Consider the following 17,009-nt stretch of genomic DNA (forward strand, 5'->3'; position numbering starts at 1 on the left):
TCAGAGGGGTGAGGAAGGGTGGGTGATGAGGGACTACAGGTCACAAAAGGAAGTCCTGGGCCTGAGAAAGGCAAGGAGCGGGATCTGTTGCATGTATGGCTTCCTTCACTTCATAGCTGCTGTAAGTGTGGCCTCTCTCACTGGCTACCTGCTGGCGGTGTGGAGGCAGCCCAGGGCACTGTGTGTGTGTGTGTGTGTGTGTGTGTGTGTGTGTGTGTGTGTGTCAGTGGCAGGGTGGCAGTGGGGGTGCGAATCTAGAGAGCCCGTAATGTACAGTCATGTACAGTACTCCAATCCAGTCAGCTCCAGATGTTGGCCTGTGCATCTGTCACACAGACTCGCACTGTGCAAACAGTGAACATTTAGAATAGCTCTGGGGTTCATGCAGGGCCACAGCAGCTTTACCTGGGGACTAGCTTACTTTTAAGTCTGAATATCTCCGTGTTCCCCTACCCCATGTGCAGGAAAATCCATTCCTGGCCAAAGTTGTTTGACTTTGCTTACCTTTCCCGTATTGACAAATAAATAGTCATTTAGCAGAAAGCGGAGGCTCTCTGCAGTCCTGCTGACTCTGGTGTGATTTTTTTTTTAACTCTTATATGTTGACACCACAGTCGGCAGTATGGACTGGTCCCTCTTGTTTACAGCAAGGTTCAACTATTCATTTTAATCAGATTCTTGTCTTTAGACATCAGCAGAATGCATCTGCACTGGGTACTGTCTTTTCTCAGAACATTAATCAACTCATTAAGCAATTCCTTCCAATTCACGGGCCCCCATTAGAGCCTCTCTAGAGGCCCGAGAGTTAAGTGAGATGTAGTGTTCACTTCCAAAACCCTTGAGTCATTAGTTTAGGACTCTTGTCCAGGGGTCGAGGAACATCTTCTGTAAGACTTCAGGCCGCTTTCCAATGCTTCAATCTTGCTTCACACACTTCAAGAGCGAACTAACTTACAGTTAGTGGGTGGAAGTGCGTTAGATTAGAATTTCTCTGTGGCAGTGGGTCATGGAGATTGCCTGGCTCCTCTTTTCTCCATGGCTGGAATTCCTTCTGATGCTTTGTCTAAGTCAGTGGTCGTCGGGCTTTGATGAGTATAAGGTACACATGGCGATGTGTTAATAAAACTTGTGGGGTTTGGGGATTTAGCTCAGTGGTAGAGCACTTGCCTAGCAAGTGCAAGGCCCTGGGTTCGGTCCTCAGCTCCCAGGGGTGGGTGGGTGCGGGGGGGGGGACTTGCATCGCAGGCTCTGGATTCTGACGGCAGTTCTGGGGGGAGGTCAGGAATTGCCAGCTCTAATAAGCCCCAGTTGGTCCAGTGCTGCTGCTGCTGGCGGGTGTAAGTGATGCTTCTGGACATAAGTGTTCTAGCAGCTGTGCAAGGAGCCCCCATAGGATAGGAAGGAGGCCCAGGTGTACCAAGATGCTTCAATCCTGAAGACATTTGGCCCAATGGCTGCTCATGAGAGACCCAAGCACAGACTCCAAAGAGTAGGTGGGGAAAAGGGGTGGGGTTGGGTTAGTAGAGTCTCGTGTTAGCACTGTGTAAGATTGGGTTCCACAAGCTGTTAAATAGAACACCCTCTGGGTGACAGTTCTGCCCACTGCTGAAAGCCTCCCTCTGAAAGACCCCCTCCCAGAAAGGGAATTGTACAAGCCCAAGGCCCTCAACTATAGAAGTAAAAAGTGAGTTTTTAGATATGTGGGACAAGCTGACCCATCATTTAGACGAAACAGACCAGAAAAGAAAACAAAATGCAGAAACCAGACTAAATTATGGGCACTACTCCATGGGCCACCTGACAGGAAAAAGAAAAAGTCCCTGACCCCCCGGAAGCCCTGACCACCATGTACTTTTTGCTAACTCATTGTTATGATTATAGCCAAAATAAGTAACATACACGTATGCCTCATTTACTCCACCAATCACATCCCTGTAACCATGCATCTGCTTCTGTAAGCCTGCTTCTGCTCCCCAAAATACTATAAAAAGCCCACCCTGGCTCTGCTAGGTGCGCCAGTCTTCCGAATTGACTGGGACGCCCACAGATACCTGTGTATCCTGATCAATAAAAATCCTCTTGCTGATTGCAGCCTGTGGACTCGGACTGGTCATTGGGCTTGAGGATCTCCCTCCTGAGGGAAGATTCTCTCTGAGAGTCTTACACCTCTAAAGTAATAATTACTGCACAGACTGCTTTTTCAGTGCTGGCCAGAGCCTTCTTGTGAAATCTAAATTCCTTTAAGTTCATCTGCATCTTTTGCTTCTTGTCCCCCTCTGGACATATTTAGCCGGCAGATCTGGAAACTAAACCTCATTTGAAAATGTAACATCCTCACAAAATCACCTCCAAGGTAGGTTTAATTTTAATTGGCTTCATTTTCAGAAATTTCTTAAACATAGGCCAGGGAGATGGCTCAGTGGGTAAAGGTACCTGCTGACAGGCTTGATGACCCAAGCTCCATCCCTGGAGATGGATGTGGTGGAAAAAAACCGAACCCTACAAGTTGTCCTCCGACCACACAGTGTGTATGCATCTGTGTGAGTATACCACACACACAAAATAAGTTTTAAAAAGAAATATCTTAAAACTATTTGCAACCTATGGGTTTCACTGGGAGAGAAGTCTCTGGGTTTTTTTGTCCTATTTGGGCTTACTGCTTCTTGTGAAGCAGATAGCTTTGTCATGTTGCTAAGGAGAGGTGATTATTATGGAACAACGTTGTTCCCAAGCACAAACAGGGTTTCTTATGATAATTCTCAAGAATTATATACGACACACCCATAACAAACATTAAGCATTTGGAGAGGGCTCTCTCTCTCTCTCTCTCTCTCGTCTCACCATGTACCCCAGGTTAAGCTCACAATGTTTCTCTTTCCTCCTTCCAGGTCTGTGGGTCTGGGATTACAAGCACATGCTAGCACACCCCAATACATATGCTGATTTTAAATGTGATTTAGAAATAGACTTGTCAGGATACAAATACTGCTAGAATCTTCTGTTTGCTTAGAGTTATTCTTTTTCCATGTCCACCTAGAACTTAAGGTCTGGTTTATTCTTCACAAAATTGGACACATACTTTTGGAACAAGTGATATTTAATGATGAAGAAAGGGTAGGGCAGCAACAGGAGAGGGGACATGGACAGGGCCCCTTAGCCAGGAGCTGGTGAGTGCAGGTTGCACACTTTGCCTTGGGCTGGTCGTCTCTATCACTGTTCTGTTTTATACATGAAGACTCTGAAGGAAAAGCAGAAGTCCAGAGTGGGAAGATGTTCAGAGAACTCAGGAATGATTTGGGGACATGATAGGAAATAAACAGAATAAAGATTAGACAAGAAGAGAGGATTTTATAGAATTACCTCAGGTCAGTATCATGACATACAAACATTTTAGAAGTTATGGATTATTAATTTGAAGCTGGTTTTAATAGCTAGTATTTTGTCAATTGTCTTTTAAAGGATAGTTTTTCCCTCCGTTAAGGATGTAAAATAAGCTGGTAATTCTAGATTTGCAAAGTAAGCTCACCAAGGGATTATACAGTTGTCAGAGAGCAAGAAGAGAAAAGAGGCAGGATTCCTTAGTGCAGTAAAGGTTTTCTTAATTCCCTGCTGGGTCATTGTGGAGTCTTTTTATTCCTCATATTTGTTCTTTGAAGGCCCATGGCTGAAGCAGGAGGCTACTTCCTGGCTCCACAGACTGAGCGGCCTGTGTTGTTATCCCTTTTAGAGCTTTAACTGCTCACTGACCCCTTTCTTCTCAGTTCTCAAAGAATAAATTGCAACTGCCCACACGTTCAGGGACTGCTTTCTGACTCGCAGCAAGATGACAGGATGCCGTTATCCTTGCTCCATTCATTAGGAGGCCCAGCATGGCCAGTGGTGTCTCATCTTGTAGCGTCATCACGATGCAAAGGAGCAGCCTGCGTGTGAGTTTTGCTTATTAAAGAGAAGAGAAAGTTTCTCTTGCCAGCCTAGGGAAAGTGAAGATAGAGACACTCTTGAAGACAGGGCCAGTAGACAAAGATGCCCTCACACGCACACTCTTCTTTCCGAAATGTATTTACAGTCTTTTCTGTCCTTTCCCTCTGTCCGTGAGTGCCTCCTGTGTTTTCAGGCTCATTTCAAAGAGGTCCATTGCCTCTGAGACGATGCCAGCATAATTAAACATACAATCATCACCTTAAAAATGTCACAAATATCTCCAGGGTATGGTGGCAGTGACTTTGTTGCTCTATGCTGTTTGTGTCCTGGTTTTCTAACTCCTGAGTCCGGTGCATTGTGTTCTCTCAGTTAAATGTCACTGCTTCATTCATATTCAGTGTGCATAACCTTTGACCTGAAGGGGTCCAGTGAACTCCTGGCATAAATACTCAACTCATCCACATACATCACCAGAGTCAAATGATTTAAAATGGGGCCAGGGTTTAACTGGAAAGGAAGAGGGTGGTTTAGGCTTGGACTTGGATGCCTTCCTTCAGAATATGACCTTGATAAGGTCTTTTACCTTAAGCCATTTCCTCTGCTGTGGACTGAGGCCAGAAATAACCACCATTAGACGCTGGACGAGATCTGTGTAACATGTTTGGTCTTATAACCAGGACTTCACAGCCTCCATTGCAGATGTCATGGAGAATGGATACTCCCATGTTAAAATACCACCTTAACACACATAACAAACAATTATTTTTTGATTGAGTTTTTTCAGGACACCATCAATTAGATTTGCTTTTCGATCAGCTACCTAGATGGCTGTCAAATATCATGTTTCTTCTCAGTTTATTTATTCCTGCAATATTCCATCTAATCTTAAACTTGTTTATCAAAACTTTTGTCTGCAAAATGATTCTGTCTCCTTAATTTTATGAAGACAGACACTACCACTCAGAGCCTGGAGCTATTAGCTGCTTGGGTGATAATTCATTATTAGTAGGATGAGGGTTGGGAGGTACTTTAAGTGTGAGTCTGCTTGACTTGGTTCAATCCTGAGACACAGACTTAGATTTATTGGAGGTATTGGTGGAGCAACAGTGAATCCAGATGAATCCATCTTTGACAGTAAAATTGAAACAGTGTAGTAAAAGTCAGCAAGAACAGGAGAGCGAGAATCCTGAACTCAGGTGTGGATTTCCAATGGTGGTGCCAAAGGCCATGCAGAATGTAAACAGAATGGCTTTCCCATGACTTCCTGTGGAAGAGGCAAATTAAGATCTGTTGTCATCACTGATTACAGTCCATTTTGCTTGTTCTCCTAAAGTAAGTTTTTGCAAAGCCTCACTACTTCTGACATTTGAGTCAAGGGTGCATGTGCAATCTTGGAACGTTTGGCTGAGAATTCTTACAAAAGCAGGTGTGCCGATGTGGTCTGGAAGTCCTGTGCAGCCTGGTTTGCACTTCTCCTTCAGCTTTATGGATGACATCACAATTATCCTCTTCAGTATTTGCTAAATGTATTAGATGCTGGAAAATGCTTGAATGAAGTATTTGTTTTATTCATTAGCTAGAACACTCCATACCTCAAATCAGTTGTTTTTTATTGGGTATTTTATTTATTTACATTTCAAATGTTATCCCTTTTCCTGGTTTCCCCTCCACAAACCCCCTATCCCAACCCCTCCCCCTGCTTCTATGAGGGTACTCTATCACTTACCCACCTCTCACTTCACTCATCTGGCATTCCCCTACACTGGGGCATCAAGCCTTCACAGGACCAAGTGTCTCTCCTCCCATTGATTCGAGATAAGGCCATCCTCTGCCTCATATGCAGCTGGAGCTCTGAGTCTGGTTGGTTGATATTGTTGTTCTTCCTATGGGGTTGCAAACCCCTTCAGCTCCATCAGTCCTTTCCCTAACTCCTCCACTGAAATCCCTGTGCTCAGTCCAATGGTTGGCTGCAAGTATCCTCATCTGTATCAGTAAGGCTCTGGCACAGCCTCTCAGGAGACAGCTATATCCGATTCCTGTCAGCAAGCACTTCTTGGTATCAGCAATAGTGTCTGGGTTTGGTGTCTGTATATGGGATGGATCCCCATGTAGGCAGTCTCTGGATGGCCTTTCCTTCAGTCTCTGCTCCACATTTTGTCCCCATATTTCCTTTAGACAGGAGCAATTCTGGGTTAAATATTTGGAGATGAGAGGGTGGACTTATCCCTCAAATGGGAGCCTTGCCTAACCTCTGGATATGGTCTCTACAGGTTCTCCCTCCCCTTTGTTGGACATTTCAGCTGATCTAATCCCATTGGGTCCTGGGAGCCTCTTGCTTTCCTGGCATCTGGAACTTTCTGGTGGCTACTACCAGATCCCCATCCCCCATTGCTGCACACCTCTGTTCAATTTCCTGAACTTCTGTATATCATCCCGGTCTCCTCCCATACCTGATCCTGTCCCCCTTTCCCCTCTCCCTCCTTCCTTCCTCCCAAGTCACTCCCACTTTCCTACCTCCTGTGAGAACTGTGTTCCCCCTTCTAAGAAGGACTGAAACATCCACATTTTAGTCTTCCTTCTTCTTGAGCTTCATATGGTCTTTGAATTGTATCATGGGTATTCTGAGCTTTTTGCCTAAAATCCACTTGTCAGTGAGTACATACACTGTGTGTTCTTTTATGACTGGGTTACCTCATTCAGAATAGTATTTTCTAGTTCCATCCATTTGTCTATGAATTTCATGAAGTCATTGTTTTTAGCAGCCGAGTGGTACTTCATTGTGTTAATGTACCACATTTTCTGTATCCACTTCTCTGTTAAGAGACATCTGGGTCATTTCCAGCTTCTGGCTATTATAAATAAGGCTGCTATGAACATAGTAGAGCACGTGTCCTTGTTATATGTTGGGGCATCTTTTGGGTATATGCCCAGGAATGGTATAGCTGGGTTCTCAGGTAGTACTATGTCCAATTTTCTGAGGAACTGACAGACTGATTTCCAGAGTGGCTGTACCAGCTTGCAATCCCCCCAACAATCATTGAGTGTTCCTCTTTGTCCACATCCTTGCCAGCATCCCCTGTCACCTGAGTTTTTTATTTTAGCCATTTTGACTGGTGTGAGGTAGAATATGAGGGCAGTTTTGATTTGTATTGCCCTGATCACTAAGGATGTTGAACATTTCATTGGGTGCTTCTCAGCCATTTGATATTCCTCAGTTGAGAATTCTTTGTTTAGCTCTGTACCCCATTTTTAATAGGGTTATTTGGTTTTCTGGAGTCTAACTTCTTGAGTTCTTTGTATATATTAGATATTAGCCCTCTATTGGATGTAGGATTGGTAAAGATCTTTTCCCAATCTGTTGGTTGCCATTTTGTCCTAATGACATTGCTCTTTGCCTTACAGAAGCTTTTCGATTTTATGAGGTCCCATTTGTTGATCTTAGAGCATAAGCCATTGGTGTTCTGTTCAGGAAATTTTCCCCAGTGCCCTTGTGTTCTGGGCTCTTCTCTACTGTCTCTTCTATTAGAGTCAGTGTATCTAGTTTTATGTAGAGGTCCTTGATCCACTTGGACTTGAGTTTTGTACAAGGAGATAAGAATGGATTGATTTGCATTCTTCTACATGCTCATCAACAGTTGAACCAGCCCCATTTGTTGAAAATGCTTCTTTTTTCCACTGGATGGTTTTAGCTTCTTTGTCAAAGACCAAGTGACCACAGGTGTATGGGCTCATTACTGGGTCTTCAATTCTATTCCATTAATCTACCTGTCTGTCTCTGTACCAATACCATACAGTTTTTACCACTATTGCTCTGTAATACAGCTTGAGGTCATAGATGGTGATTCCACCCAGAGGTTTTTTTATTGTTGAGGATAGTTTTTGCGATCCTGAGTTTTTGGTTATTCTAAAAGAATTTGCATATTGCTCTTTCTAACTCTATGAAGAATTGAGTTGGGATTTTGATGGGGATTATATTGTCATGTGACTGACTGATGGGCCTTCTGAAGGCAAAAGGCATGCGGACAAGTAGTGAAGGCAGATGGCGCCCGGGATCAGTTGAAGAGACTATAATATCGAGAAGCTTCTCTTCCTCACTTTGATAGGCACATGTTTGCAAAGATGTTACCTTCTTTCTCTCCTTTTCCCACACCCTGTATTACATAAAATGTGCAGGAAGCACTTAATTTTGCATTTCAATATTTAAATCATAGACCTTCCAAAGGGAAGTGATGTATCTTGATGAGGATTCAAAAGATGACAAAAGAACTTTGTGGTTTCCTTTGGGGGGGCTGGACATGTTTTCAGATCTTCGTGTGGGGCAAAGCTTGATTTTTTTTTTTTTGCTATCACTTTTATTTAGAAGATTTGAATTGAGAAGTGGGACTGGGGAGATGGTTCTGTGGGTAAGAATGCCTTCTGTGCACACTTGAAGACCTGAGTTTGAATCTCCAGGACCCATGTAAAAAGCCAGGCACAGGCATGCACCTGCTGGTAACCCCAGTGGTATGGAAGTGAGAGGTTGGGGGATCATTTGTATTTGGTGGCTGCTAATCTAGCTTTAGGTTCAGTGAGAGACCATGATTCAGGGGTTAAAGGGGTTAAGGCACAATGTATAGCTCACAAATATATATATAGCACACATATGATTTAAAAGAACATGTATATATGGATGCTAAGTTCTCAAGGGGTAGACTGTGGTGGCTTGCTGAACTAAAAGTAGGTTATAACCTCTCAGAAAATGAAATGAAATCATTAAACATCAGGTCGCTGCAGACACTTTTAGTAAAGAAACAGAATTTAAATGAACAAATGAAATGAACCTTTGAACCGAGCCGTGCTTCAAAGTGTTCTGTGGAGTCTGCCATGTACGAGAAAAAGGGAAATCTTAATTCCTATTAATAAGGACCCGGAAGATGAAATGAAACTTTGCCAGCCAAGTTTTGGCAAATGAAGATTGTCTTCAGCTGGTTGTGGGGTGGATGGAGGATTTGCTCAGATGCCTTGGAAAGCTAATGAAGGAGAGCCCGCTGTCCCCTGCAGGATGGCTGAACTGAAGCAGATGTCCAGGGATGGGGGCAGTCAGAGATAGGGCCGGTGTGTAACCTAACAATAGCTACGTGTCATGCTGGGTGAGAAATATGAAGTGAACATATGACATTCCTGGCTGCTGGGGGCTTCTCCGACCTCCAGAAAGTTCATCTTTCCTATAACTTCACTGATGGATGAAATACTCAAAGAAAGTGTAAGTTTTCACTAAACAGGTTTCCTCTTTACAGAATCTTCTACAAGAAAAAACTTGATATCTTCCTTTCTATAATCCTGTGGAAAACATGATTGGAAATGTAACTGCTCATATGCAAAACAGCTTGCTCTGGGGTGCGTCTCCTCCCCCCTCCAGCTGTTGCTCATCTCAAAGGACTTGTTTACCAGGTACCATCTGCTGGCTTCCAAAGCCCTTTTGCTATCTGTACCCTAAGACTCTTACAACCTCAAAGCCCAGTAGAACTGTGTGTCCCTTTTCTGTACTTCGGCTGGGATGCAGCTGGACCCCAGCACTTCTTGATGATCAAAGCATTTCAAGATGCTTTGATTCATACCAGATCCCCCACACAAAGCACTTTGCCATCAAGTTGACTAGACCTAGGGTGATGAACACAGCACAGTGTTATGTAACCCACATTTGCAAAGTGATCCATCAGCAAATCACAAATAGAACAGACTAAACCTTGGCCAGCTGGAAACCCGATGAAGTCATAATATTTGGAAAGCAAGTAACTTGCTATACCCACTGACTCAAAAATCACTTTGCATTTTTATTCTTTCTTAAATTTATTACTTTTCTTTGAGACAGGATCTCATGTAGCTTAGGCTGGTCTCAAGTTCACTATGTAGCCAAGGGTGACCTTGGACTCCTGATCCTCCTGTCTCTACTTCTGAGTGCTGGGATTGTAGGCCTGCACCACCACATGAGGTTTTGTGCAAGTGCTGGGAACCAAAGCCAGGACTTTATGTGTGCTAGGCAAGCACCCTACCCACTAATCTATAATCTGCATCCCTTTTGTTTCACTTCATAACAAACTCAAATAGCATCTGTCATGGAGGGCTACTGCTCTCTGAGTCAAGTACCAATGCGAGGGCCTTTTACAGTAAGGAAATGGAGGTGAAGCTGGGTTAAGAAACATGTCCACATCAAAAAGCTAGTCAGTAGTGAATTTAGGTTCAAGGCGTTTAGCTCCAGAATCCATGTTCTATGGCTGAGGCCAAGTAACAAACCTTATGGAAAGAAACAGAGGAGAGTAAGTCAGTCAATGTTTAGGATTAGTTAACTCCCATCCTTCACCCAGCAGAGGACTCACCAATAGCGGTGCAGATTAAATGCTGTTCTGTTTCCTCCTTTTTCTTCTTCGTTTTTTTCCCCTCCATCTTTATTAAATTGGGTATTTCTTATTTACATTTCAATTGTTATTCCCTTTCCTGGTTTCCAGGTCAACATCCTCCTAACTCCTCCCCCTCCCCTTCTATACGGGTGTTCCCCTCCCTATCCTCCCCCCATTTACCGCCTTCCCCCCAACAATCACGTTCACTGGGGTTCAGTCTTGGCAGGGCCAAGGGCTTCCCCTTCCACTGGTGCTCTTACTAGGCTATTCATTGCTACCTATGAGGTCAGAGTCCAGGGTCAGTCCATGTATAGTCTTTAGGTAGTGGCTTAGTCCCTGGAAGCTCTGGTTGCTTGGCATTGTTTTTCATATGGGGTCTTGAGCCCCTTCAAGCTCTTCCAGTCCTTTCTCTGATTCCTTCAACGGGGGTCCCGTTCTCAGGTCAGTGGTTTGCTGCTGGCATTCGCCTCTGTATTTGCTGTATTCTGGCTGTGTCTCTCAGGAGAGATCTACATCCGGTTCCTGTCAGCCTGCACTTCTTTGCTTCATCCATCTTATCTCGTTTGGTGGCTGTATATGTATGGGCCACATGTGGGGCAGGCTCTGAATGGGCGTTCCTTCAGCCTCTGTTCTAAACTCTGCCCATCCTTTTTCTTCTTGCTTTGCTGTATAGCCCAGGCAGCACTGGTCAGCCCCTTACTGCATGTTAAGGATTGAATTGTTTCCTGTGCATTTGCTCATGTCATGGATACCTCAACTCCAGAGTTATTTATTATTTTTATACCAATTTTACAGCAGTTAAGACTGTGGCTCAGAGAAAGATGACAATTTGTGCAAATTCCTAGAGAACAGGAGTGTGAAGACTTCATTTGGAGCGAGCCTGGGCCACACACATACAGCCTGTCAGGTCAAAGAAACGCTAGCTCCCATAAGCTTTTATGCAGAATGTGGTCTTGAAAAGGAGGACAGGCCTCAGAAATGCTTGCTCATAGGTATGAATTATTGGCTGCAGGAGGAATACTATATCAAGTTAATTGTTGAGGCTAAAAACCTAAAATAAAACTAGCTTGGGGATATGGTTTAGTTAGTAGAGTACCTACTTGCCTAATATACACAAACCCTGGGTCCATGCACTTTGACAGGCCCAACATTTGGGAAATAGAGGAAGCAGATTAGAAGTTCAAGGTCATTCTCAGTTACATAGGAAGTTTGAGGCCAGCCTGTGCTATCAAATTCTGTCTCAATGTCAAAATGGGTTCATTGAGGTGGTTGGGTAAAGGTGTTTATCACCAAGCCTGATGTCCTGAGTTTGATTCCTGAGAGCTTCATGGTGGAAGGTAGGAGATGACTCCTGCAAGGTGTCCTCTGACCCTCTCCCCGAACCACGGTATACATGCCTGCCCCATAATAAAGTTTTAGAAAATAACATTAAAACCAGAAACTAGATCTGGCAATGTACTGCATAAAATGCATTAAGGTAGTGGGCATGTAACGTAGTTCTGGTCGCCTGGGTTCAGTGAAATGGCAGCACGGCCCTCCATGGGCACTGCGGTGGAGTTACTTCCTATTGCACATGGGTTGCATTGAGCAAATACGCCATGAGTGACATCTCACAGTTCTCACTTCAAGGCTGGAATGGTTAAAAGCTTAGTCCTGCGTTTCTCTTCTTCCCTCACTGACCACCAGGAAGTTATGTGCTAAGAAGTCCAAGATGGGGATGTCGCATGCTCAAGGAGTGTATATGGCTGAGCGACTATGGAAAGGAGACTCTCCAGTCTACCAGTGATGTGGGATCAGCTAAGAAACAATCCTTAGATGGGATCAGCATAAACCATTGAGAACATTCAAATTTTTACCTTTTAGACCACTGGTTACTGTTATTCTGAATATCTGGTAGATCACTCCATTTTCTGACCTGTGACATTGACATTTGAGGACAAATAATTGACATGTCTGTCTCTGTGTGTGTGTGTGTGTGTGTGTGTGTGTGTGTGTGTGTGTGTGTGTGTCTGTGTCTGTGTCTGTGTGTCTATGTCTGTATGTCTGTGTGTCTGTGTCCTATTCATTGTGGGGTATTTAATAGCATCTTTGGATTCTGTCCAATAACACTCATAGCACACCCCTTGTCACCTTTGGTTGTGTCAAGCAAAACTGGCTCCAGACATTTTCACATGTCCCTTGGGGCTCCAAGTCACTCCTAGTTCACAAATGAGCTTTGTAGTCATTCTTTCATTTCTAGCATCTTTTTCCTTATGCTGGGTAAGACATTAATGTCACATAGACCTTACTCTATATCATAAGTGCCAGCATAAACTAAGATACATGCGTCTGACGCTGACTGCTTAGACAAACTGTAGACCTATTGCAGGACTCTTTCACTGAAAGCAACAGAAACCATCTCTGATTAGCTTAAACAAGGGAAGATTCTTAAAAAGAAGTGTAGGAATTTTATAGAAACAGAGGGGACAAGCTAGCAAGGCTCACAGTAGTAGAGACTGTGGTTTGCCCCTTATTTCCAGTAGCCTTTGCTTAGGCTTTTGTGCATGACTAAGGTTGTAAGAAGCAGAGGGACTGGTTTCCTCAGCAAACACTCTAGGCTTGTGAAGATTGTGATGGCAGCAACAGTGTCATGATCACTGCCTCATCAACATCAGATGGATGCAGGACTGTCCTGTCCCTTAGACAAGGGAGACAGCAGAATCAGAAGAGGATTCGTAGAAAGGGGGACTTGGGAAAATTGGAGAAAATGTCTACTCGGGGTGTGCTTTCTGGGGCCCTGAGTGGTGGTACAGATCCCTGCTCTGCCTTCTGCATGTATTGAGGATCAAATGAGATAGATGTGAAAGCAGTCGATAGTAAAAATGGCATCCTGAGATGACAGGAGGATGGCATGGGTCTTGTGATAAGCAGGGATGCTGTCATATGATGGCATCAGGTAGGACTCTGGGACATGCTAGAAATTTCCTTCCAGTGTGGTTCTCACCACAAGTGTTGATTTGGAGGGTTTATGAGAACTTGTGCCCTCTTTCAGCTGCCTTTCCTTTGTCACTATGCCAACATTAGACTCGGACCAGGGCGTGGGGAGGTCAGGCCATAAAGAACAGTTCCATTGCCTTTTTAGCTCAGAAGCCCCCAGTTTATTCTTCCTTCCCTGCTATGAAGTAAAGTACATAAATGTTAGAAGAAAAGGAGAGAAACATACAAACCAATCCTTTGGGATAAAAAGAGTAAAAAAGAAAGAAGCCAACTAATTTAAACTTGACCCCAAATCCTAAAAGCTGCAGCAGCTAGATGGACTGTCAAGAGCATCCGCTCTTTAGGAGAGAGAGTGGCTTAGTGAAGGATGAGAAGCGCTTTGGTTCATGGCCTATCATTTATCTTACTGCAGGCCAGAAAGACTGGACATCCTCTGTACAGCCTGGCTTAGGGGAAATGCAGAGCAGAAAATATTTACCTGAGATATATTTGACTTGTAATCTATTATTTCTTGGTGATGGTATAATTAAATAAATGAAAGACGAGACATAGATCACGCTAGCATCTGCTTTTTCCAATTTCTAAATGTATTTACATTTGTTTGCAATGGCCACTTCAATTCAATTGTGCTCTGTCACTCACCAGTAATTCTTTCAGTCCAATTTCATGCCCATAAATCTCCAGCCCTGGGGAGGACATGCTCTGTGAATCCTCTTAGCTGCAGAAGCAGATGACACTGTCACCCAAAAACTGCATCGAGGGGTCGACAGCGGGTATCACCTGGGCAGCATTGGATCTATTGTTCATGGAAACAAAGAACAGTTGTTAAAAGAAACCAGGATCAAAATACACTAAGGACTGGGCTTTTGGCAACTTGAAAGATATGGCCACAGGTCTTCAGTCCCTCAGACTCACATGGAAACTCCTTGGGAGAGAGGAAGAACACCTCACTGAAAGATAACAGAGGCAATAGTTTTCAATCTAGAGCTCGCCTTACACTGGGGTGCTGGGAGCTGAACTCCAGCTACTCATTGCATGAATGAATATTGAAGGCCAACTTTGGACTACACATTCAGATGCAAAGGTAGCTAGGGTGTGTGTCCTGAAAGACTTTAGGATTCAATGGAGCATCCCAACTTTTAACAAAACAATCTGAAAGCCAGGGAAGGCGGTATTGTGGCTGTGGAGGTAAAGGGACGTCCAGATTTTGGTGCTGGTACAGGGTGAGTAGGTACATTGAGTAGATAGGGAATGACCTCAGAGGAAGAGAGGGGTCAGCTAACCAGGAGAGGGATTTAGAGGTGGGGAAGAGAGAGGTTGCAGAATGCCATGATACAAGTACATGATGAGGTGCATCATCGAGGGGCCAAACAGCAGGCTGGAGAGCTGGCAAACACCAGCAATTTTCAGGATGTTCCGATATCTAACATAATTCGCTTCTATATATTTGAATGGCTTGAATCTTTTTTAACTTGTTGGAACGTGTTTTGTGGCTGAGGATATTAGAAAAAGTTTTGAAAAGAATGTGTATCCTGTCCTGAGTGGAGAGTTCTAGAAATGTCAATCACGTCATGCAGGTTGGTAGAGTTTTTTTATTTTCCCAGAGTTTTAATTTTTGTTGATTGTCTATGTGGTTAGTCAAGTACAGAAAGAACAGAAAAAAATCTCTGAAAGTTGTGTATTTGTCCACAGTATTTCTCATTCAAGACCTGAGGTGATTAATATTGTCAACCTGATAGTCTAGAATCACCCAGGAGATGCAAGGAACATCTATGAAGGGTTGTCTAGATTAGGTTAACTGAGGTGGGAAGACCCACCCTAAATGTGGATGGTACCATTGTATGGACTTCAGACTAGGCATTCATGAGGAACAGAGCAGGGCCCTGAGAGAGAGATTTCACTGGGCACAGTGCTTGCATACAGGTCTGCTGATGAGTTTGATCCCAGATCCACAGGATGGCATGAGAAAACTAACTCTCAAAAGTTGTTTTCTGACCTCGATATATCAAGGCCCTCTCTAAAATACATGCACATACAAACTTAAAAAAATTTAAGGGGGACATTGAGTTTAACTCCAGCATCTTTCTTTGTATCCTGATTATGGTTACCATGCGACCAGCTCTTCTCACTCTTACCTCCATAGCATCTCCACCATGATGGACCACACCTTCAGTAAGTCCAAACAAATCCTTCTTTTCTTAAGTTGCTTTCTAAGACATTTAACAGCAACAACGAGTACAGTAACTAGCAGAAGTTCTACCAAGGTTTGCTTCCTGTGTTTTCAATCTCTGATTTTTGTGGCAATCATGCTAAGATTAGATTTTTTATCTTCTTTTTTATTTAAAATTCTTAAAATTGGTTTTGAGGATTTCATACATGAATACTGTATGCAGTTCTACACTCCTTTCCTCCATTGTCCCTCCTATGCCCCTCTCCCACTTTCATGGCTTCTTCAATTACTGCTATTTAAATAAACATGTTTATATAAATACAATCCATTAGGTCCATTTATTGTTGGCTTCGTGTGTATTTGCTTGGGGAAATCACCATTTGGGATTGGGTAATTTCTCAGGAGAGCTCATCCCTAGAGAAGACTGATCTATAGGCAATTACTGGCTCCTGAGAGAGGGAGAACAGTGTCCCCCGGGGATTTAATATCTTTTTGATGGATTAGTCTATTTGTCACTCTGAAATGACTTTCTTGATATGTAGCATCACCCTTTGCTCTAAAATCTACTCTGACATTAATAATGCCAGTCTAGCTTTCTTTGATTAGCATTAGCCTGCTATGCATTTGTACTGTTCTTATTTTTAACCAATAGTTGAGACATTGTCTACTTTTTAAAATCCAGCATGGTAGCCTGTATCTTTTCATTGAGTGTTTAGGGCACTTATCTTTAATGTGATCACTCAACTTGCCTGGGTTTGAACTTGTCATTTTGCAGTCTTTGTCTATTTGTCCCAATTTCTTTCTGTTCCTTTGTTTCTTCATTTCCTGACCTTTTAGAAAGTTAGCTGAATATTTTTGCTATTTTTTAAGGTATCCTAACAGAATTGTTTTCCTGGTGACTATTTTAAAGTTCATGACATACAGCCCCAGTGCCATACCTGCTTGCCTGTTGTCATGTTGCTTACCAAGATAGTCATGGACTTAACCTTCAGAAACTGTCAGCTCTAAATTAACACTTTCTTTTATAAGTTGCCTTGATCATGATGTCTACACACAACAAAAGAACAGTAACTAAGATGGTATTTTTATCATATTAACTATTTTAGCACTCAAACACCCCCTATGAGGTAGCTAGAATTATCTAGAATTTGAGGCTATAAACTCTGGCTTGGGGAAGACAGGCAGTTTTTAGGGTACTGAAGGATAAAGAGAAATCTGCCAATGGTAATGGTAGAAAAGGACATTCTACAAAACATGATCAGAAGGTAAAATGGGAAAGGGTAGATAGTGTTCAGAGTAGCATTAAATGCCCAATAAGGAAAAATTTCTAGTCAAGAGAACAGAAGCTTTGGCCTGGGAAGAGGCTAGACACATTCCAGTTGTGTTCATGGATCACCTGGCCAAGGGACCAAGGCAGACTCACATTCAGACATGCTAAAGCAATACGAGGAATAATTTTTCCTTTGACGAGATTTTATACTTTTCTTTTCCAGAATCCCTGCTTGCCCTCCCCCATAGCACTGTTTTTACAAGTTGTCTCCCCACCTCTCTGAGTCCTTAGTTAG

This window comes from Rattus norvegicus, chromosome 1, assembly GCF_021556685.1.
Source record: "Rattus norvegicus strain SHRSP/BbbUtx chromosome 1, alternate assembly SHRSP_T2T, whole genome shotgun sequence".
NCBI classification, from domain to species: Eukaryota; Metazoa; Chordata; class Mammalia; order Rodentia; family Muridae; genus Rattus; species Rattus norvegicus.